Source organism: Periplaneta americana, chromosome 7 (assembly GCF_040183065.1).
Source record: "Periplaneta americana isolate PAMFEO1 chromosome 7, P.americana_PAMFEO1_priV1, whole genome shotgun sequence".
NCBI classification, from domain to species: domain Eukaryota; kingdom Metazoa; phylum Arthropoda; class Insecta; order Blattodea; family Blattidae; genus Periplaneta; species Periplaneta americana.
Genome location: NC_091123.1, coordinates 8,432,779 through 8,458,702, shown reverse-complemented (window position 1 = coordinate 8,458,702; position 25,924 = coordinate 8,432,779). Strand labels below are relative to the sequence as shown.

General features: G+C 36.0%; 1 protein-coding gene and 1 long non-coding RNA gene across 3 annotated transcripts in view; one reads left to right on the top strand and one right to left on the bottom strand.

Annotated features, from left to right (window-relative positions):
- LOC138702866 (cyclic GMP-AMP synthase-like receptor) overlaps positions 1-462 on the bottom strand; it is a 39,611-nt gene extending 39,149 nt beyond the window's left edge. For both annotated transcript variants that reach the window (XM_069830220.1, XM_069830221.1), the window contains exon 1: positions 253-462. The gene's annotated coding sequence lies outside the window, so the exon portion shown is untranslated. The remainder of the gene's footprint in view (positions 1-252) is intronic.
- LOC138702867 (uncharacterized) overlaps positions 1-25,924 on the top strand; it is a 154,126-nt gene that overhangs the window by 69,263 nt on the left and 58,939 nt on the right. The window lies entirely within an intron of this gene.

The following is a 25,924-nucleotide window of genomic DNA, read 5'->3' as shown; positions in this document are numbered from 1 at the left end:
ATAATAATAATAATAATAATAATAATAATAATGTTTCTTCCCAAAAAAATATACACCAGAGGAGACTACTTTTTTCATTCAATGGATTATGTCACATGCATAATTGCATATGTATAGTAGTAGTAGTAGTAGTAGTAGTAGTAGTAGTAGTAGTAGTAGTAGTAGTAGTAATAATAATAATAATAATAATAATAATAATAATAATATGAGAACATAAGCATGCTTCCCTTTCCTGTTGTGTAGCCTACTTACGTAAACGCAAAAGCTCAGCTCAAACAGCGAACACGTTCAACCAGCGCGCGTGTGTAACGTCAACAGCAAAGGACATCAAGATACTTTTATATGGGGGAATCACCACAGTGGCTAACAGTAAGTTGAAACTTTCGACACGCCATTAATTCTCCAGCAGCTGTGGCGTGGCACTGGTGCTCACTGTAGAAAGCGCACGTGTAACCAGCGAAACAATGCAGCCAACCCACAAATCGCGAACTCCAAGCTCCGTGTGCAGTGACAAACGGCACAGAACGCGACAATCACAGAATATGTACACTAGTAGTTATGCCAGGAGTTTTATTTTTAGCTCTAAGTTTCTCGGAGAAAATACGTCCAATAAGTGTGCCTCACCTACATGAAATCAATATAGGTTCGTGCTTCAGCAATGAAACAAAACCAAAACCCGTTGTATTGAATCTTCGTATACGTATGTGCGTCTAGTGTAGAATTACCGGTACCAGGTGAAAAAAGTGAAAAACAGGACTTTTATCTGAAACAGCAGGATTTTCCATAAAAAGTAGAATGACACTGACGTGACGTAGAATACGGCAATATGAAGTGTTAGTAGACTACTGTATATAATGAAATTGATACAAAACTGCTAATAATAATCATTAATTTAAATGAACTATTTAAGTGTACGGATTAAGCTTATTATACCTATTTTAAGTTCCTGTTTGTTGGTACTTCTCTGGTGACCCAATTGTTTGAGCAAGGAATGTAGTTTGTCACCCAGTAAATACTTGTGGAAATTCACACAAGATTGATATCTTGAATTTAATTTTTCTAATGTAATTCCTCCAATGGACTTCAGACATAGACAGTTTCTTTCTTCGGTTCGCTGAGAATATTGACGAGAGAGAAAAGCAAGACAATTTCCGATTTTCTACAGCTCCAGAAAAAGGAATATTGACGAGAGAGAAAAGCAGGACAATTTCCGATTTTCTACAGCTCCAGAAAAAGGAATATTGACGAGAGAGAAAAACAGGACAATTTCCGATTTTCTACAGCTCCAGAAAAAGGAATATTGATGAGAGAGAAAAGCAGGACAATTTCCGATTTTCTACAGCTCCAGAAAAAGGAAATGAGCCGCCTAATTTTACAAAGTTGCAGATGCAACGTATTGTGCATGTGCAGTGAACAAGAGTACCTGTATATAAGTGGACAGTCTTGCGAAACGTATTGCCTACGTGCAGGAGGACTGCCATCAAGACTCTGGCCCATTACTTTTTTCTGGTACTGTACAATGCCCGAGTACCGGACACAGGACACATACCTAAAAAGCAGAACATTTCCGGCGAAGTCCGGAAGTCTGGTGGCGTAACTAATGACTTGGGGGCATTTCTGGGGTCTTCCATTTAGGCGACCCGGGTTTGACCTTCAGTCTGGTCGTGATTGAATTTGTGATGGATGAAGCAGACTTTGCAGATGGTTTTTCTTGGGGTACTCCCGTTTTCTGTATCTTTCCATCGACACTCTCCACCTCCCTTCATTCCATCTATCATCTGCAGTAGTTAAAAATAGGCTGGGTGAAGTATTGGGGGTATAATGAGGGTCACGTAAGAACAGTTCCTAAACAGCAAATATTGTCGTCTTGTCAGTGTTGCCAATTATTACCAGATATCACCATATGAAGTAAAATTATGATCCTACGTAATGAATGACTTATTTACTTACCGTACTTTACCTTTATGTTGGAAGGTTATTCTAAATAATTCAATAATTTGTAACATATTTTCTTAGGCAAACTATACGAGAAAGGGATCAACATATTAGGCATTTGTCTGACAATATGAAATTCATTGGTTTGACTAAACAATTGAGTCACGAGAATAACGTAAAAATGTAGGCCTATTTCGTTTGACCACATGAAATTATTAGTAGCTACTAACTCCGAAAACCGAATATCACCATGAAATGTATGCTTAAGAATACTTACTCCTAATAATTTTGCTATTCTAGTTATAATTGCTGTCTCCGTGAGTATAATTCCTTCTTCATTATCTTATTTCAGTTAAATTTGAAATAACAGAACGCCACTAGGGGAAGTTATCCACACTCTCGCAGCACGCTTTACGCTTTCTTGGTGGATTCGCTGCCATGCCTTTTCCTCTTTTTGACATTATTGTAATAAAAATCTAAACGCGAAAAAAATTCATTAAAATATGAAATGGTATTTCTATGGATTACCCACCTGCATTATCACACCCAAGTATGTTATATTTATTTACTCTTATCTGACTGTAGTATTGAATTGTAACCACAACGTAACACATAAAATAACTATTATGTATTAATATTAATAAATTATTAGGCTTAAAATGTTCAAATTTCACTAGCTTCCAGTAACTCTCAGAAATCTAGTACAATTTTAATTTCCTGGAACTCCAGTACCGACTACGTCTGTCTCAGCTGCCAACATAACAGTTATAAAACCACTACCATTTGTAGTATTTGTCAGTATCGAAATTCGAAATAAAGTTGGCAAAAGAAAATTCAACCCGCAAACTACAAAATCACCACAATCCACTAGCATAATTGTAGTAATGGGGGGGGGGATGGTTAGGTTTCACCTTTAGGGTAGAAGTAAACTTACCCGGATTACAGTATGGGTTTCCGATACTCCGGATCAGATAGGTCTACTGGTCTGAGATGGGACCTAGCTCTGTCAGGAGAGCTCACATGTCAGCATCGGATTCACGAATGCCACTCGGGTCACCTGTCGGACATGCATATTTAGGGCGCACAATTGGCTAATGTGCAAGGATCCGACCCGAGTCTGGTCCGCGAGAAACCAATCCAAGATAAATTATTCTTGGTATTTCCCATAGAAGCAGTATGGTTTTGTTCCCTCACTGTACATAATATAATTTTGTAACGCCTTACTTTACTGATGATTGATGAGCATAGGCACCATGGTGGTCCAGTGACTAGAGTGCTGGACTCATAATCATGTGGACCCGGGTTCGATCCCTGGCGTACCCCCTACTTATGGCTTGTGTTGGGCAAGCCCGTAGTCCAGATAACACTGGAGTTTTTTTCGGGAGCTCCGGTTCCCCAGTGACATACCAATGATGATCATCATCATCATCATCATCATCATCATCATCATGTCATCACGGTTGTAGCGTGGACCAGCCTCCTATGCACACCCTGAGCAACAGATCTGTTTGTGAACTGGTCTACATAACTGGCGTTATATGGCTCAATGACAACAGACAAGTACCCGTCATTAGTAAAAAAAAACTTTATTCATGAGTCTATTTTATTGTTACCCCCTCCAAGAACAATGCTGAAACTGCCCGAAGGGTACACAGAAAACACAACTAACATGGTACAGTGACTAAAAGAAAACCCTACATCAATAAATTAATAAAAAAATAAAATAAAAACAAATGAAATCTTCAGGATCGTGTACTAAAGGATTGTAAAAGGAAGAGTATCTTTAGTGATAATAGAAAATATTAAAATATAACTGAATTGGGTAATATGGACTTAATGAAAGCCTGGAGAAAGGTCGGTGGTTAAGTACAGTGCGTAGCTCAGGTGGTAGACGGGTTTGCCTACTGAACCGGAACTGCGCTTGGGCATTAATTCGATTCTCTCCTTGGACGATTACTTGCTTGTTTTTTTCCGAGGCTTTCTCCAATTGTAATACGAATGTTAGGTAGTCATATGACAAATCCTCGGCCTCATCTCGTCAAATACCACCTCGCTATCACCAATTCCATCGTCACTATAAAGGGTTCGGAGTTAGAAAATACCATTGGGTATACACAGGCGTCTTCTTAGCGGACACCCCTCTTCTTTGTAATATAACTAAAGTAAGTTATTTACGTATTTTCTAATGTATATAAAATAACGGAAGTAAATCTAAGTACTGTAACTAAGCATTGCTTCAAATACTAACGCTTTTTATTGCTTATCGTTAGACGACAAAAATAGGTAATGGCAAAAAATAAGGAATTGCAAGCAAAATACTAAATATGTACGGTGGTATAAATTTTATTTCCATCTTTTCTTTAATGCATAAACTGTAAATCATCATTTTCATGCGAATTTCAGTTTTGAAAATTTCGATTAAATCTCTGTATTACTGTACATTCTTTTCTTTTTTTATTCTATTTATTCTATTAATTTAAAATGAACTGAATTATTTTGTATTTTCAGTTATTTTCATAAGCCAGCGTTTTACTTATCCTGTATCAGCATCGCTATCATATCGCTTTCACTGACAGCCAGTGCACATTGGTAATCTATTTTATTGAAACGTCAACTATATTCCTGATGATAACGTTTGTAGTTAAACCAGTGTTAAAGATAAAACATGCCACATTGTTATTACAATCTACACAACAGCGCATTGTATGCGTATTTCACGACGGCCGTCCTTCACACGAACAGCTGACCAAGCTGGTCATTCATTTCAGTCAAGGCCACCTGCGATACTAAAATATTCTGCTCAGAGGTACGGCGCCTTTCTACACAAATAGTCGGGCGGATGAAGAGCGACGGCAAAATATTAAAATTTATTTATTTATCTATTTATTTATTTATTTATTTATGTTCCCGGTTACTTCATTTTAGTCATTTCATTTATATAATGCACGTAAAATTCTGAAACTTTTTAATTGAGGCGTTATACTTTTTTTTAAGATGGGACATGACAGTTAAAGCGGCCGAACTTGGAACTTCAGTGCCATGTTGCAAACTTTTAACAAAAATGGTTTTCAGTGCGAGTTCATTTCTTACACATAATATGAGGACACTACTAGTAAAATATTATAAAAATTATTCAACAAATCACGTAGGCCTAAGTATACGCCGAAGAAATTATGATAATATGTATGTATGTATTTATTTACACTGCAAGTGGGCAAGCACCCGGTGGCAGTGGTATACACAATATAAACAATACACAAAAAAAAGATAAGCAATACACAATAAATTTACAATACACAATACAATTATACAATATACAATACAATTTTATACACAATACAATAAGAATACACAATACAATAAGAATACACAATATAATTTAACACAATAATAATAAAACATAAATAAAATACCTAATTTTACATTACAACCTACATAATTGTGTATAGGCCTTACATAAGTTTCAATAGTCTTTCACTTTATTCTCATCTCACTCACTGTAGTGGCACTATGACGCATTTCACTGACACTTTAGGACACATTTCAAAATAAGTCAAATAATTACACCCTTATGCATACTGTACTTATAAACAGAACTACATTTAAACTAAACATTTCTAGTCTAAGGTCCTCTTACACGCTATTTTTAAATAATTTACAATTCAAACCAAGGAAGTAACTCGTCAGGCTAAATAAATACCGCACCTAATAGCATTGGACTCTAAGGGCCATATTCATAGACATTCTTAGCGCGGGCTTCCGGTGGATGATCAGCGAACTAGCGTTTTTCGTATTCATAAACCAGTGTTAGCGATACGATATGATATGAATCCTGTACAAGTAAGTTAATCACTCGATAGCCGGGGCTAGTTTAACACGCTCGTAGAGCGGGCTAGCGAAATTTCTATGCATAGCACTCTAAACCTTTAACACGCTGTCCTGTAAAAGTTTGTCTGTGTGGCTTAGATCCTAGAACATACATACTCTCTGACTATATAATTCTCACCCCTTCAAATGATTCTTTATTGAATTTTATATCGATACGGACAAAAATCATCGATCCTACTAGCAATAGTTACCAAATAATATGGTGTTAAAACATTTGGGAAAAAAAGCTTTTTTTTTCTGAGAAAACTATGGACTTTCCGCCAATATGGTATTACAGTTTTTTGTTACATAGGCTTAAAGAGCTATTCGCTCTGAAAATCTGCAAAGTTATTTCCCTTCCATTCTGTGTATATTTTTTTTCGACTGAGTCAAATGACTACCTTCCGTGGTTTCTGTCTGTGTAAATATGATAAAAGCATAAAAATTTCAAAAGCCATGTGTCCGAAATTTGTATATTAAATTATGTGTATATAAATACACATTTTATGGTAAAACTCGGCGTCATCTCATTGGTCATTAATACCGTCGTCGTCATCAACAGCACTGCGTCTGAAAATAACAGAGCGTTCCGGTTCGTGAAAACGTCTATTTACTTTTTAGAGCATTGGTGACAATAACAATAATAATAATAATAATAATAATAATAATGTTTTAATATTGTATAGCTCTTGCACTTTTCTTTAATTTCTTAAAACATTTCGACCATTGCGGCTTTCTTCATTTAACACCTCGCAGAATTTGTCGGGAATCTATCTCCGATGCTTTTGAAAATATTTCACGCCTACTATAAATACAATTTTGAACATTACAGATTATCTTGGAAATTCAAATATTCTGAAGAAAATATAGCCTAATATACGGATTTCTTTTAGCAGAAATGTTCGGTATATGTATTCCAAAGCCTATAGTACCCTTTTATCTGCCCTTCCCCTCCCACCACATTCTGCCACGAGACAATGCGGCATTGTGCAATGTGCAGTCATAAAACGACGTGTACTTACAAGAAGCTTTATATGATATTGATAAAAAAAAAGTGTAGAAGGCCTCACGCGATTTGCGTGGAGAGGGAATAATGTCGCCAACTTACGGCAACTAAAATTAGCTAAAACAAACACGTTTCGATTTAACTGCAATCTGATGGCTATTGTATTGTTGACAAATTGTAACTGAAATAAATGTCCATTCACGATTATAATAATTAATATGCGCGATAAAATGTAACAACAATGTAATTAAAATCAACTCAGATTCTTTGATATAACTTAATTGTTTTAAGTAGATCGAAAGTTAGATACAAAATTAAATAGGCCCTACTGTATTTCTAATGTTCAACTTGCAAATATGATTTTACGTGAAATTGCCTACTACTCACTAGACGACTGCGGGTTTTAATCTATCATTTTTAGGAAACAGAAGGTTGTGCTTAATTAAGTATATTCAGTAAATGACATTTGTATTATCTTCAAACTGTTTAATGACATGCTGCTGTTTACATTTACGTATACTGTATTTCTTAAGGTAAATCGCTTCCATTAGAATCAAACAAATGGCCAATTTTGGCTAGGGAGTAGCCAATTTTTTTTTTAATTATCATTAATTTAACGTACATTCAAGATTCAAGGTTATTGAAAAGTCGACATTACAAAAATAATGTCAGCAAATTATTGGTAGCCGAAATAACTTAATTATAGATAAGGCTGGGAGGATCATCGTGCTAACCACACCATACCTCCATTCTGGTTGGATGATCGTCCACCTCTGCTTCGGCATGTGAACGTAAGGACAGCAGCCGGCTGGTCGGTCTGGGCTCTTCAAGGGCTGTGACGCCACGGATTATTATTATTATTATTATTATTATTATTATTATTATTATTATTAGTATTATAGATAACTTGTAAATTAATAACAAAGTGATAGCGTCATTTTATTGCCATAAGACCATAACTGCATTATTTGAAATCTTACATAAACACAAAATAACTGTGAAAAATACGATGTCATAAATTTCAAGTCCCTGCAATGAAATTTGGATTTTTCACGACTATTTGAGGTTTTAAATTGTTTATGTAAAATCTCAAATAATGCACTTACGACCTTATGGCAATAAAGCAACGATATTAACTTCCGAATGAGCAGAGCTCGTGTTCGGAAATACAGTAGAAAGGAAAATATGCAGAACAGACGTTTAGTGTAGAAGAAGAAGAAAAAGAAGAAGAAGAGGAGGAGGAGGAGAAATTCTTGTACTAGCCTCTTTAACAGTTTAAAAGGACATTTGTAGGCCTACAATGACCCAAAATGAACATATATGTTGGGTTTCGTGTTCGGACACTCGAAAAAAATATATATATTTTTCCTCAACTTCCGAGCTCTAGTCATTTCTGTAAAATTATCTTTAAAACTTCTTACTCATTTTTACAAGACCCTGCCCAACCTATGTTTAGTGTCGTCTTCAAACGTGCCTGGCACCTCCTATCGGTATTGAAATAAAAACGGTAATAGTATAGTATGTATTTGACATACAGTATGTTTAGTCTTTACTCTCTTTGGAAGTTGATTTATAAAAAATGCAACAAAATTAAAAGTTTGGGCCCTATACAATTGGTTGTAAAACATAAAACGAATAAAATCAGTTGTAGTACAAATTGAATTAATTCAAATGTGTAGTTACGTTAAAGTATGCAGTATCCTCACCTGTCCTGTATTCCTGACGAGAGAATCTGGCAACCCCGGTCGTAGGTAATGGCAATAATTATCCTCCCCTCCCCATAGTTGCACGTGCATATTGTACATACCTCTGCGACGTCAGTTTTACAGGACATACGATAATGACTTCAGTGACTGAGACTCGGGTTAGGCCGCACAATGCAACCATGTACAGGCCAAAAAAATAAATAAATAAATGGGCCGCCTAATTTTACTGAGTTCCAGATACAACGCATTGCGCATGTGCAGTGAACAAGAACACCTACAGTCTACACAAAACTAGAGTCGACACCAATTCGGAAGGCGGTTATCTGCTAGCGTTTGCGTCGAGGGAGACAGATAGAGAGAGCAAGGCAGCATACAACATTGCCACATCGTACTTCACGAGTACGTGCAATACAAATAGTGCAGGAGAGAATTTAAGTTATCAAAAGACAATTGATTACTGTAAGCATGACACCAAACAAACCCTCTTTCCTTCACTAACAATATTCTTTGCACGGTTCTCAATCCCACACCACATGCTTCTGCAGTCGTTTCTTGCATGTTGGCAACGTTGCTGCCAGCATCAAGATGGCCGGCAGCGTTCTGCTCGTTAACGTTTTTAAAATAATTATACACCTTAAACACTATTTTCCGCGCCTGCTTGTGTAATACTTGTCTTTTTACAGGCTCTTCTTCCATTTATTTACCTTACATAAACACAGTAAATGTTAGTTTTACTTATTCAATGTATTGAAACACTCGCACGTGAACAAACGAACTCGGCAAGTGCTTGTTATAGACTGATTCTGATTGGTTCTACTGTACAAGCTTGTGACGTCACATACCAGAAATGCTACGGCGCATATAGATGCTAACCGCCTTCCGAAATGCCGTCTAGTCGAGAAAGGTATTGACAGTTCTCTCTCGCGCACGCGGGAACGTCGCGACGTTGTAAAGTTGTGCGCTAGTGCAGTGCGGCTCTTTGCGCCGCGTATCGGAACTTGCAGCTGACACGAAATCGTAAACTCATAAATTTGTATCATACGGTAGTTTTTGACCAGCTTAATAATAATAATAATAATAATAATAATAATAATAATAATAATAATAATAATAATAAACGTATGAATGAATGAATGCGAATATGGTACATAGTATATAAGCGATAAGTTGTCTCCATTAATAGGCCTACTTACGACCATTGATTTTTTTATACTTGAAACCTAAATTCTTTAAGACAATGTGGAGAAGAAACACTGCCGTGAAAAAGCTCCGCATCTTGAAGCGAAGTTTGCAGCGCCTTCCGTCGATAATATTGTAAATTTATTTAAACTCAACAGCAATGTAATTTTATTGTCTCAACAATAACTCTTCACTCTCTACAATTTAATTTCACTCCCGTCAACAATGGGATTTTCTCTCCGCACAGCAACACAACGTTCGTTATTGCACTCCACAAACAACAATGACAGTTTACTTGGACTATTACGAACAACAATGAACTGTTAATCTTAACTAATATTCACAAAGCACTATTTACAACACAGAACTGTCAGTTCTCAGTTCACAGCTCGTTTGTCTTGGCTAGTTCTTCTAGCTCAGTCACTCGCGTTCACAGAACCTCGAACCCCAGACCTTCAGAGACAGTCCACTGTACTCGAACTCAGGTCCTTCCAACTGCGGTCCACTGCACTCGAACTCAGGCCTTCGGATGCCGACACAGTTGCGGACGCACACTCAAGTCGAACTCCGGTACACAAGACTGGCTGGCTTGCTCTGTTCACTGACTGTAACAACGCTGGCTTACTGACTGGCTGAATAAACTGCTCAAGTTCACTCGCGTCTTTTCTTTTATAACTAAACCATAGTTACGAGAAATTTCTACGGTTGTCCAGAGATAGCTCTCTCGAATTATCTGGATATCTCCAAGCGTCACTCGAACAATCCGGACCCCTCTCCTCTCTTCCGCGGTCGCTCTTTCCCCTGTATTCTCTCCGCAGCACATGCCACAGGGAGCAGATGCTCGCGCAACCCGCCCAAAACACAGCCGACTTAGCACTTCCTTCTGCTGGTCGTGAGTTCGAACCTCACGTGGCCGTCACAATATAAATATACATGCCGCCGGATTGCATCCTCCTGAAAGGCATCTAAATTTGTCACCGCTTTTCCACTTTTCTTTTCTTCCCAGGGGGTTTCAAGTCGGGAAGGTGCATCTTCTTGCTCATTCAATTTAAATTTCTCATTTCCTATTTTAACGATGGTGTTCTTTCCTATTTTGAGAGGCTCTGCAGTACTATTTACCACCTGTTGTACAGGACTAAGAGGCCCATCATTGTACCTTCTTTCTCGAAATAGTCCCGCACATTACAAACCATTTCTCTCGCCTGACTTGTAAGAGGAGCATTGTTTTCGTTACTTCTAGACCTCTTGCTGTCCCTTGTAGCACTCCTTTCTCCCTGAGCCCGTGGTTCGTTTTGTGCTGCTAACTGCAGGAGTGATGCCTTGCGACATTGTATAAATGAAACACACGGCACTATAAATCGCGTTACAAATGCACTCACAACTAAATTAAATTTAAACTTAAACTTATTCGACCTTAATCAACAACAAAATATCTACGAAAACAATAGCCACGACAGAACACAGTAACGAAGATTTAACACTTCCGAGCAAAGCAACTGGCTACCATGTGCTCGCTGCGAAACAGTCGGCAACGTCGGCCTGTTGACATGGTCTCTGATTGGCTAGTTTGAACGATTGCCTTAGTGACGCTTTGAAGCCGTTGAACTGTCAATACCTTTCTAGTTTTGTATAGACTGTATAATATGTATGCTACGTGTGGACAGTCTTGGGGAGCTTATTGCCTACATTCAGGAGGACTGCTATATACCAAGACTCGGCCCATTTTTGTTTCTGGTGCTGTAGTCATAGAGTTAGTAGAGAGTGCCCGGTCTGCTGCACAGGGTATCAACATTGAAAACGTAAGTCACATGACTTTGGTATGCTGCAGACGATTCTGTAGTGTTTTTATACGTGGGGTCTTGCTTGTGATTCATTAATGAAATGTATTCTAAGTAAGATAATAAATTATTGTGTACCGATTTTCAGCCACAGTGATGGAGAACTACTGCTGTTTCTATGGATGCAAAGAAAAATACCTGAAAGAAGGAAATATATCGTTCCATTCTTAGGTATCGCACATACGTAACCTCAATAGTTGTAAATGTCATATAGAAGATTTAGGGTGGTATTCATAGACATTTCGCAGCACGCGCTACGAGTGTACTAAGCTAGCCCCGGCTATCCACTGGTTACTAGTACAGAATTCAAATCATTATCGCTAACACTGGTTTATGAATACGAAAAACGCTGATAATCCACCGAAAGCCCGCGCTAAAAATGTCTATGAATACGGCCCTTAGTTTCTAACTCTCACATAATAACTTATACTAAATGATTTATCATCATTAAAATTTATTCTTCACTTTTATAGCTTCTATAGTTTTTTAGAAATGTATTCTAGAATTTCTTTTTTCTTCCGTGATACTTTTTTAAAATATTGCTGATTTTTTCTTCCGGTTCTGAGCGTTTTTATGAGTTTTCTATAGTTTATCGTCTTTTTTTTTCCTTATGGTGCCTTCTTTTGTTTTTCGCCAACAATTACAATTACATATACCTAAAATTATTTGCACACTTGTGCGCATTTCCTATTATTATTATTATTATTATTATTATTATTATTATTATTATTATTTGAACCGTTCTTTCTAATGACATCGGTATGAATTTCGCAATACGCATAGTTACAAAATTATATTTTATAATCACGGAATGTTTTTGTGGGCACAGTGTACAATGTATTCGTACTACGAATGAAGGGAACACATTTTTTTTTTTTAATTGCAGACACCCGATAAAACGAATTCCAGGAAAAGCATTAACGAAGGCAATAACACGGATTATAGGCTTGAAATGGAATGGTATTTCAGGAGGGGGTACTACGACCCAGCATTGTGACCTTGCAAGATTTATTGCGGGATTATCGATAAGAATCAAAACGTGTAGGCTTATGCGTATGATACCGTTCTTGCTGCCGATTAAACTGATTCATTTAACACACACACACACGCCAGGGGTGGACATTGTGCTTGTCAGGGACTGTATTGGACACAACATGAAGTTGGCTCATACAGAATTTAATTCACATTTACAGAACACTAAAAGAGAAGAGAGTGTCACAAAGGCATCACGGACGTTCTCTTACACGTTTCGCAATAATATGATTTCTGTATCGTGCTGCAGATGATATTACATTTTCTTGAACTATTATTCCAAATGCATACATAACTGATAAGTGATAACATTCAATATATCTTCAACTAAGAAGATTAACTTTCGCTTTCTGGATAACAAAAAGAGTGACAGGGGATTTATCGAATTATATTTGCGTGAAACGTTAATGCTGTTTGCGATTGTTATTGTGAGAATGGTTGGAATTGTAAGGATGTTAGGGATTTCGAAAAAAAATTAATAACACATTTATTTTCATGTATTTTTCTTGTTTTAGTTTATTTATACACGCTTTAACATGTATGGTCATATCACGTGTGCAGGATCTTTGGGTAACAACAAAGATAAGAAGATCACGACAACAATAAGAACCACGACAAAGACAATAAGGACCAGGACCATTACGAAGACAATAAGAACCGCTATAAGGGCAACGACAAAGAAACAAGGATGAGGGCAATTTTAATCAAAATTCATGGCTTACTTTACATACCACATTATTTAGTCATCAAATTAATTCAGAGGTGGATTTTAAATTATTCTGCTTTTATTCCAAAACAGGAAAACAACACAACCGTATTTTTTTCTGCCCTGTCATAACAAAACAAAGTAAGAGCCATTTGTGAATTGATGTGAAGGTTATACTCATATATAGTAAGGAATGACTTTTTGGAGAAACCAGTATGGCATTGTGAAGTGAAATATTGCAGGCCATGCTTTTATTTTCTTAAATATTTATCAACGAATTTCATATTCCAGAAGACTTAGGCCTGTGTATGTATCCATAACCTCTGTTTTCACAGAAAAATAATGGCATGCACACATGCAATAAGATTAATATTTCGCATGGGAATTGTCTAGCTGAATAACATTAGTGGAGATAGGCCTAATTTTCTGTTAAAATTTTATTTCGTTTTAAGCTCATGTTTCTTGACATGATAAACATTCGTTAAGCTTATGAAATTATCAGAAAACTTATCAGCACTTGTGGTATACTTGGCTCGAAAACATGACGACCTCTCTTCTTGGAATTGGTAATCCCTCATAAACCCCCATCCTCTACTCAACCCCTAGCCGCGTGGCAGAAATACAATGGATCCCAGCATTGCCAAATTTAAGTCATTGCGTCTACCTGTTCGGCTTCACCCGTTCTCAGTGTCTTTTTAGACATTTGTCGACGTGTTGTTTTATACCGTTGTGCGCTTCAATATGTCTAATTTATTCTGGCCATGATTGAAGAGTGTTGGAGCAGTCAGGCCTCCTGATTCACCTGAAGATCACGACAAGAACAAATAACACCGTCGAAGAAAACAGAATATCTTATTTGCAGAGGAGCGTAGCTAAGAAAACGAAGTGTTAAAATTATGTCTAACGTTAGAAATTCTATCCATAGAGTAATCGAAAGTTGAGGCAGTTTGATAAGTACAAATCTTAATCACTTAACATCGGACGCAACCGGCGGAGTTGGTAAAAAAATATATATAGAAATTAAGAATTACGGTTCACCAACTAAAGAGAAAATAAACTAAAACAGAATTCGGTAAGATAGACGATTTTATGCGTGATTTACTTCGTCGAACACTATGTGAACAATACGCGAAAGAGATATCGCCAACAGCAAATAAACTTGCGGAAATATTCTGGCCTGATTTGTACATTATGTTTAAGAATGCAGAAAAAATTTCATTCTATTCTATCCAGCACTTTCGGAATTACCAGGAAAAGGGTTTTTGAGGAATATAGTTTGCGAAGAAGAAAAAAAAGCTTATGCTGTATTCCACGTAACAACTATTATAGCCAACGCCGCACTTTGCCTTAAAAATCATAACTTCAGAACTAATACAGAGCCACTGGCGTAGCTCAGTTGGCTGAGGTGCTTGACTGCCGATCCGAAGTTACACTCTGGCGTGGATTCAGTTCCCGCTTTGGCTGATATATCTGATTGGGTTTTTTCCGAGGTTTTTCTCAACAGTAAGGCGAATGTCAGGTAATCTATAGCGAATCCTCGGCCTTATCTCGTCAAATACCATTTTGCTATCACCAATCCCATCGATATTAAATGACCTAGTAATTGATACAGTGTCGTTAAATAACTAAAAAAAAACTAATATAGGTTGTTTTACCTGAATTAACTTCAATAGTTAGTTTAGAAATTTAAATTTTATATTAGGCCTATATATTACATAACAGAATTTTAAGGTATAAGAAGTGTACATGCCCCTTAATTAATTCAGTCATATTTCGTATCTTATAACCAGGGAACGGATTTATATGGACTAAAAATATATGAAATATGTAAATATATATGTAGTTATTTTTACCAAAATATGGAATTAAATATGGATTTTTACCAAAATATGGAATTAAATATGGACTTAAAATTATAAAAAAATGACTATGTACGTTAAATATTGGTACATTTTAATCAAACTAAACAAAAAATATAATGGACGTACCTTATCTTCCAATGTAGTTTCAACAAAACACAATTTTTATTGTCTGTTACCATAACAATAGGTTACAAACATTTCTTTCAAGTGCTGAAAAGTGAATCTTCTTCTATTGTCTCTGAGGATAGATTTATACTGACTAAAAGAGCGTTCGACGTCACAAGAAGTAACTGGTACATAATTCAATTTCACAATGTCTGCTGGGGATAAGTCCAAGTTAATCTTCACTGTTGATTCACCACTCATCACAGCAACAACCTTTTGTAGTTCTTCATATCCAGGGTTTTTTGAAAGTACAGTGTCCACCTTAGCTCTTACTGCATCTGCAACTTTACCTCTACCACGATTCAGTTGTTCCACAGTACTATTTATAATTTCAAAACTTTCAGATAGTGAAAGGTGCCTATTTTGGAGACTTTTGAGCGTTTTTATGATGCATGAAAATGTATGCTGTATGTGAGCTAAGTCATTCTTCACACTTATGTCACAGGTAACTGTTTTCGCAGTATCAATTGAGACTGCATCTTCAGAGTCCAATGCAAGGAGAACATTGTTAATAGAGTCTATATGTTCGGCATAATATTCAACTGCTTCTAGCCATGTACCCCATCTAGTTAAAATTGGCTTTGGTGGCAATGGAATTTCAGGGTACATTTCTTTCAACACGTTAACTCTACTGGGAGCTTTGAGAAATACTTTTTTCACTGATGAAATCAACAAATCTACTTTAGGGAAATTGTCTCTGACCACTTCTGCCACACGATGAAATGCATGCGCCACACAAGTAAAATGAGTCAATTTAGGATATACAACAGATAATGCTTGTCCAGCTTTGACCATATAAGGGGCAGCATCGCTAATAAAGAATAACACATTATCGTACATAATACCCTTTGGCCACAGGATACCCATAGCTTCGTTGAACAGTTTAACTATAGTTTTGTTATTGCACTTTTCTAGAACATCACAATGTAAAAGAATTCGTTCAGAATATTGTTCACTTAACAAACCGATAACTACATTACCAACAAGTCTACCTTCTTTGTCGGGAGTCTCATCAATGGAAACCCAAATTGAACTATCTTTAATTTCATCTCTTATCTTCTGTATTGTCTCATCGTAGATGGATGGAGCATACGTCTTCCTAAGTGTTGACTCATCCGGGATTGTATGTTGAGTATATTTTTCAAGGAATTCCCTGAAGACCTTATTCTTTAGTTTGTAGAGAGGAATATCAGCAGAGATGAGAGAACGGCACAGGTCGATGTTAAACTCAGATCTTACATTCGATGTTGTTGGTTGTGTTAAAAACAATTGTCTCTGCTTGGAATTTAGTTGTTTGTTGGCCTGATGTTTACTAGTTGTAATGTGTTGTTGCACCAGGAACTTTTGTGTAGATGATACTGCACACTGACACAAATTACAAAATAATATTTTATTGTCAGTTGATAAACCATCTTCTTTAAATTCTGAAATGTAACTTGTTAGTTTTGATTTTAAATTGACTGAATGACGTACTTTTGGCATATTTACCGTCTTTATAGTATGATTTACAAAACTGAACCTATGTGTACTCTGACTGGCATTTAACTGTTGAGCTGCACAACTGAAGTCTGTTAAAAATTTTAAATTAAATTAATACAGTTTTGTAACTTACTTTCCCATTGTTGATAGGACTGCTAATTTTCAAATAACTCTGATGTTAAAGGGATTACTGAACATGTGTTTAAATCTCTATTGTTGAAATGTATTTTTAAAAGTTAATGGAATTTTGTTTTGTTTTATTGTTAAACCTAATATAATATGGACTGTTTTATATGAAATATGGAAAATATATGGAAATTAACGAAAATATGTACTAAACTCTAAAATATGGAAAAATATGGAAAATAAAAGTAGGATTTTTCAACCCTACACATTGTGAAACATAAAGATAATGCAAAATATAAATTATATTAGCTTTATAAGTAAATATGTATTTACATATAAATCCTTTCCCTGCTTATAACGTTCCTTAGGCCTACAGATAATTTGCATCGAACCGGCAACTGAACTGGCAGAGAAACAAATATATTATTTTGTGCTTTAATATGATTTTCGTGTTATGAAAAAATATGTAAAAGGAATACATTTATCCATGACTGGTATCTAAACTGGTCTTTATTTCACCGTCCTTAGCAACCTAAATAATGACGTTATTCACAGAAGTGCTTAAAAGTTTTCTAACTTACAGCAGTGAATTAAATGTTTTTAAATCACTCTCTACATGACAATCAACATATTAGCAATAATAAAATGAATATATATGAACTTCTTTTCCAACAACACATTACAAAGAAAAGACCTACAATTTAAAATTAAATTTACATACCAGTAATGAATAAAATATTGTATAGCATACTAGAGTAAACAGATTTTATGCGCTCGTGGAAATTATCACCCAAAATCTAATTTTACTCTCTTGTACTATAAATTTCTATTCAATGATCACAGTTTCCGAAAATTTTACCAGCGCAACATCCTTAATTAAGTATAAAATTCTGGAACTTCAATAACATGAGAATTTAACGCTTATATACAGTAATTCTGCATTTCCTTGTTTATTTAGGCAAAACATGTTAGTGAAAATATAAATATAAAGTGTTTTTAAAATAAGTTTGTTCATTTTTATATTAATTTTCTTTTAGTATAATTATAAATTAAGGTATATTTACAAAGATAATATAGTCTCGCTGAAAATCGCGGTTTCACGGAACACAGTTTGAAAAACATTCGCAAATCACAATGACTTCAAGAATTGGCAACTCGGCTAAGGGTTTATCCCTTGCGCGTGCCTGCAGTTAACTGGTGAAGGGGATGAGGGAAGGTCGTCATGTTTTCGTGCGAAGTATATTGCTGTTGATAATTGTGCAATGATAATAGATAATATACAATTTATTGAGTATAGTAGGCTATGACTCTTGCCTTTGTTATGATCACAGCTGGAAATAGAATCTGAAAGTGTAGGGACTGCTCTAGTACGGGAGCTACTCTTTCCACCGATGTGAGTGCAGCAGCTTCCTCTGATATCTCTGGTCTGACTAAGCGCTGACATCGTTCAATTTTCCTGTATAATTATGGTACAGATTATAATTTCACCTGCATGAGGAAAGAAATTACTACTTAATGGACACATATACTATAGAAGATACACAGAATACTGGTATTGCTCTGTAAGACAGGAATGCAGAGCTACTGCAATTACACAAGAAGTTGGAGAACAAATTACCATACTTCCAAGATGAAGGATGGGTGGAGCGGAGAAAAATTCTCTACGGCACCAGGACTCGAACCCGGATTTTCAGCTTTACGTGCTGACGCTTTATCCACTAAGCCATACCGAAAATTCCAGCTCTGATGCCGGATTGAATCCTCTCAGTTTAAGTTCAACCAAAACTTATTTTAAAATAATGAAATTAATAGCCTATTAAAGAAACAACATTTTAGATAATTATGTTCTATTTAATGTAATTATAGCCTTCGTATGAGTAAAACTCGTGTTGGGGGGGAGCATGGGAATTGAGCATACAATAGCTTAATAAGTCATTTCCAAGAAAGGAAGGTAGCCTAATATTATATATACTTAAAATGAAAATATTTCGAACATTGTGTTTAGTAAGAAGTCAGAATGAAAGTATTCTAGGTCAGCTCGATAATAAAAGAGTGAACTGAGAATCATGTGAATTGAAAAGAAGTATCACCAAATCTTAAGATAATTAAAATATATCAGTTAAAAATATAAGAGTAATTTAAATAGCGAATTCTATTTATTTTATTTTTAACATAAGTCTAAATGTTACAATTTTTTAATGTAAATACTTCGAAATCCTGTCATTTTAAACTTTTAGTCCTTAATTAAGGCTGTATTTTTTTCCAGCACTTGTGACGCATGTTGTCTCTTCTAAAAAAAATATATATTTAGAGTATATATTTATTTCTTCTTGTAATGTATGTTCCTTTGCGTTCCTTTTTAAGTTAATAAGTTACATTTAAAAATTCGTTGCAATTCAGTTACATTCTCGGCATCGCAATGATTTTACGTCTGAACTGTCCCCAGTTTCAGTGCTAGTACGTACGAAACCAGACCTAGACAGACAGCGCAATGCAGCAATGGTTAGATCCGATAGAAGTTATCAGCTAACCTGTATCTCTCCAACTGAGACCTCAATTTCGAAGACTAGAATAGAAATGACATTAAGAGCTACATTATTGACTCATTGTCTCTCTTACCTTAATCGTTATTTATTTATTTTTTTTTCATATAGCGTTTCTACCAGAAACTTATCCAATTGCTCCCGCGTCAACGTCCTGGCTTTCTTGCGTGCATATCCGTCGTTTTGCTTCAGAAAAGCAGCAACTTTCACTTCCAGTTTCAATATGGTCATAACATTTAGTAGGTACTGTGACTACAATGTGGATGGCGTCAACATTTTTAGGTTGTAAAAGGAACCCTTGCAATTAATTAATTATAATTTATAATTTAACACACCGCATCTCACAGCCCGTATAATAAAATGTAAGATAATACTATTATTTCACTCAAAGCAACTACACATCATAATTTTATTTAGTATTGTTTTAACCAAAAAAGACAAAAAACACAACTCATATGTCGATAGGTAATTGGAAACAAAACAGTAACTATATTTCACACATAAAACCAGTGCATAAAACATAATTGTTCATTGTGAATTGATTAGTAGGCCGATCTATCGAACCCTTATTTAGGACGGCTTTTGTTGATACAAATATCTCTCTCTGATCAAAACAAATGCAAGAATGTCAGTTTCTGAGACAACATTTTTTATATTATTAAACTTCTTTCATAACTGAAATGATTCGTATTCTTTCGTAATTATATCTTTCAGACTTTGCTACAGTATAATCTTCATACTGTGACTTTGCTGGAATTCTAGCAAAGCCTCTTCCGTATCTTTCAAAATTCCACAGAGAATTAAATTCTACAATATATCAGTCACAGAGAACACTACTGATTTCGCTATACAAAATAAAACATTGGTTATTGCGTCATTACTAGTAGGCATAGGCTATCAGTACTATCAAAGTATGTATCTCTCTTGCATTTCCAAAATTAATTAATTTGTTTCATGTAGGTTCATTAAAATATAATGTACTCACAGTCCAGTACAGACCTGCAGAACTGTAGCTCCTCAGAGCGACTGCTTTACTCCCCTTTCTTACCCCACTCACCTTTTCTACCAGTGCGGTCATGACGTCCTAGTTACGGTCGGCTGCATCAACAATTCATTCTCGCGGCGGCAGGTATACAATACGCTATCAAGAATTACAAATGAACAGATAATAAAATCCTTACGAACATACCTTTAGAAAGTACGTAAGAGAAAAATGAATGAGGGAAATAAATAAATTAAAAGACATGTAAAATAAATTTTAAAATGTATGTGTGCATATAATGTAAGAAGGTCTACCTACGTATATATCGTCCTATTACTAATAAAGCCGATTAAATCCACTTTTTGTGTAAAATAAGTTAAGTACAGTCCCCGACTTGTCTTTCCGTGCTCTGTATTGTACTAAAATGAAATAAGTCCGAAATGTTGCATGCAGGCAACAAACCAATTATTTTATTTGAAGAATTTATTATGATTTTTCGTGCATTAATAAAGTTTTAATTCCTGTTTTTACAAAACTTGTATTACTGGTCTTAACTGGTTTTACTTGTAATAGGACGATAAATAAATTGTAGGTACGTTGATAAGTGAGTGATAGCTATATGACCGGATGTCAATGCTGTCATTTAACATTGTAACGCACTCCAGCCAAATAAATAAACATATAAATAAATACAAATAAGTAAATAAATAAATACACAATACGCGTACTGCAGTTTAAAGAGAGCTGGAACATGGCAAAATCTAAACCCGTGAAGAAATACTACTTCCAAAGGAAGTGGGAATATGATTATTTTGTTGTTGAAGACGAAAGAATTGCTTGTTTACTGTGTCCCATCCAGTTTATTTCTACTCGTCATTTCAATATTAAACCACATTTCAACGAAGCCCATATTAAGAATTATGGAATGCACAAACATTCGGGTAAATTCATTATTACGAACTGTATATTGATTATTTATTTATATACTGTTAAATTAAGGACGTCACTCGTTGTGCTCATTTTGAATTGAAATTAATAGTGACTTTCAAGGTTCATTACTTACATGCTACAAATTTATGTTTCTGTAGGTGATGATAGGAGGAAAGTTTTCGAAAATCTAAAGCAGGTTGAGTGCAAACAAATCTCAAAGAAACTACCGACAGGAAATCTAGCATAATTGTACACCTTGAACGAGATAACGCATTATAAAAACATTAAATTTATTACAATCCTTTTTGAAAATTATATGCCGCCACCTGATGGACCTTTGACGGCCAGAGAACTCTACGCAGAAGTCGATCATCCCCAATAGAAGTGGAGTGAGGCTGACGTCATATTTCCCCTACTTACGAGTTCTGCAGGCCTGGTCTAGTATATATATTCACGAAGCTTGGTTGTGAGGGTGCTAGGAACAATAGACTGTGCCGGTACTATTTCGCATTGTCTGTAATGAGGCGATATTAGCGATCCTAGTGGTTAGCAACTATCTATGGATGCATATTTACTAGGCCTACATATTGAGTTTCGTGACTATATACTAGACTGTGATGTACTGGTACTTAACTATTACAGAAAGTGTCTCGGCCGTAAACATCTCACTCGTACGAGAAATTATCATTTTATGTAATAGTTACGTAAATTAACTATTCTTTTCATATGAAGTGACATTCCTAAATACTCCCAGCTCACAAAAAATGTTTAATTAATTATGGTTGACTCGAAGTGTATCATATGCCTATCAGTGGCGTAGCATGAAATTTTGAGCAGGGGAAGCTAACTCAAGTTGTCTTTCAAGCAATATGAGAAAACGTATTACAAAAATACAGTCTTAAAATAAATAGTAGTCAATTTCAAGTCAGCAGTCGAAGATTGGTTGGAACCTCGTAAGTAACACCAATAAGGCATGACCTCAAATGAGACGTAATAAAATACGATTTCACGGTTTACACATATCTCTTAACAAATAGACACATATACGTATAACATTAGCTCACTCCCTGTCATACTTAGAGAAATCACAATATTAGTATCATTACGTAAGTATGCGTCTGTCTTTTGGTTGTGTCCTTCATTGACAGCAAGGGAGTCGGTCATTTGTTTTTTAAATCACACTTTTGTTCGTAAGTCAGTCTTGATAATGCAATTGTCCTAAAAAATTCAAGTAAATTAGTGTCAGGAACTGTTATTTCGCTCATTATTTATTATATCAGCACACAGTGCACACTAACACTTCAACTGAACACAACTGACGAAAAGGGATAACGCGGAAACTACTTATTTTAAATGTTAAAGCTAGCTTCTTTTCGAGCCTTGCGACTAGGGTAGTTTAAAAGGGATGGAAAATCTGCGGGGTGGATTACACAGAAGAAACCGGTCTGCTTGGAAGCTGGTGTGTGCAGGCTTCTTGTTTACTGCTGCATCACAAATAATCCTGAGCTGCCGCATCACAATATTAAAATTAATAAATAATTTTCTCCATAAACTGCAGGTTTATTATGAAATTATTATTAACTGGGGAAGCTAAGCTTTTTAGCTTACATTGACGCTACGCCACTGATGCCTATTATTATTTTAATATTGCAGAACTCGCGATTACAAAATAATCAAACGAGTGGTCGGTCATACAGGTCTGTAGCTGTTCTCGATATCGAGATATTCCTGAGAGAGACCGTGCTGTACGGCTAATTTTATACGCAATTTCGGCGCCCTCAACCTTGTATCGAGGAGAGATGGCATCATTGGTCGTGGTCACACAAGTTGCATTGGTTTCAACTGCGGTGGCTAAGTGAGCAGACCTTCAGCCTGTGACACAGGCGGTCCGGGTTCGAGTCCCGGTCAGGCTTGGGATTTTTCATTGAAAAATCCATAGTAGTACTTGTTGTCGGACAGTTGGGCGTTTTTGTCGGGGTTCTCCAGTTTCCCCATATTAGGCATTTACATCATTTCATCATCCATAGGCGTTCCCCGAACACCGGCTGGTGACGCAGGGAGAGAGCTGGCCTATGGACAGAGGTTGTCTATTCGAAACCTGGGTACTCAGCGAATACTGTAGTCAACCAGTGTAGATTTGGGAATGCGTCTAGCTTGTGGGTTAGCGCAATAGATCTTGAAAGCTTGCAGTACTGGGTCGTAGTGCCTCCTCCCGAAATTCCATTCCATTTCATTCATTGATTTCAGCGGCATGCAGTGATGACGTTTTCGAGGGAAGCAGTTCCATGGAAACCCTGTATGCAGGCAACAGGCATCGACGCCCAGTCAAGTAATGGCATACATACAGGCACTGCTTCCCTTCACGTCATGCTATTGCACGCCACTGATTGATTCATGGTCTAACTACTTAAAAGGAAACATTCTCATGGGGGCAGATAAAAAACGTTATGTTTTTTAAGAGCAACGACAAAGAAAACGAGGATCACGACAAAGACAAGAAAGACCAAGATAAAGACAATAAGGATCATGATAAGGACCAGGACTATGACAGAGACGACAAGGACCACGACAAAGAAACAACAAGGATCACGACAATAATGAGGACCATAACAAAAATGACGACGATGATAAAGACCACAACAAAGAGAACTAGGATCGTGATGAGGAGGTCCCTGACAAAGAGAACAAGAACCACTATAAGGACAACATAAACAATAAGAATCACAACAACGTTAATGACCATGACAAACACAACAATGATAAAGATCATGACAAAGACAGCTAGTATCTTGGTAAGGACCAGAACCATGACAAAGGCAACAAGACCCACTATAAGGACAAAGGCAAAGATCAGGACAACGATAAGAAGCATAACGAACATAACAATGACGATAATGACTGGAGCTAGGATTTTGATGACATATAAATCATAAAAAAATGCCTTAAAAATTGATCTTACATTCTAAAATTGGCTTAGAAAAAGGAGTTTTGTACTACTTAATATTTAGAATAGTAATTAAATTAAATTATAGTACCAACATTTAAGTTTATTTAATTTTACATAATTTTTTCTACGTGGTACACTTTAATTAATTATTTTATCTGAGATGTAGTTTCCATGTAGTCCATCACAAGGCCACTCTTATACAGAATTAGCAAGTATAGAGGAGTCTATATTGAAGGGATGGCTGGACTGATCCATTACATGGGGTGTACTACTTTAAAAGAGCAATATTTGTGTAGAAAAACGATTAAAATATTATACAAAATAATGGGTATTAGCCACTGGCGTAGCTCGGTCGGTTAAGGCCGACCCGGAATTGCGCTCAGGCGCGGGTTCGATTCCCGCTTGGGCTGATTATCTGGTTGGGTTTTTTCCGAGGTTTTTCCCAACCGTAAGGCAGATGTCAGGTAATTTGTGGCGAATCCTTGGCCTCATCTCGCCAAATATCATATCACTATCACCAACTCCATTGACGCTAAATAACCTCGTAGTTGGTACAGCGTCGTTAAATAACCAAGTAAAAAATAAAGGGTATTAATGGACAAAATATGTAGACAAAATATCAAAGGAAATAAACATTATTTTATATTAATAATGGAGATTTGTGGCCAAAATTAAATGAAAATGCCTAAAAAATGTCCGAATAACACAAAAGATGCTCTGATGAGTTGAAACAGGCAAAAAATGCAAAAAAATACCCTAACAAATATGTCTTAAAACACTCAGTTTATCACATAACATATAAATACTAAAGCGGCTATGTTTCTGACTTACTAGAAAAAAGATGCAATTTCATCAAAATCCTAGCCCTAATAATGACCATAACAAAAACAACGAGAATCACAGGAAGAACCATGAGAAAGACAACAAGAACCACTATAAGGGCCAAGACAAGCACCATGATCCGTGTCTTGATCCGTTCTGTCATCCTCGTCAGTGTCCTTATTGTAATCCTTAGGAACAAATAAAAGCATGAAGTCCAAAATAAAAGAATTTCTTATAAAATAGTCACGTTATTAAATAATGATACAGTATTTCAGATGTTACTAAATGTCATTTCATTTACACCTTTTTTTCTCACTTATGCATATTTTTCTTCAGATCCTCATAAAAACGTATAATTGAAGTTTTGCTGTATTTTGTAACTAACGGATGGTTGTCATGTTGATTATTGGGTTCTGAGATCCCAGGAGACCTTGACAAAACAGTATTACTACTCTGAATGCTGCCTATGCCTTGCTTTTCATTAGTGGTTTGTTTATTTTGTGTTATCTTAGCATTGCTGTTATCTTCCAGGGAATTCTGTCACAGATTCTTTAAGGTTTAAATTACATTTCATTGCAGATATTCTTAAAGAATGTGCCAACATTACAGGCCCAAAGTACCACGTGACAATGTCCCTCTTTAATAGATTTGCATTACATATTGAAAATTGTCCCTTTTGGTCACAATAGATATTACTAATATTTTGTCCAGTACCGGTATGTGGAATTTCATTATGCATGCCATTGTGCTTAAAATACTACAAACAGAAATGCTGTTGACTGAAACATTGAAATAGACG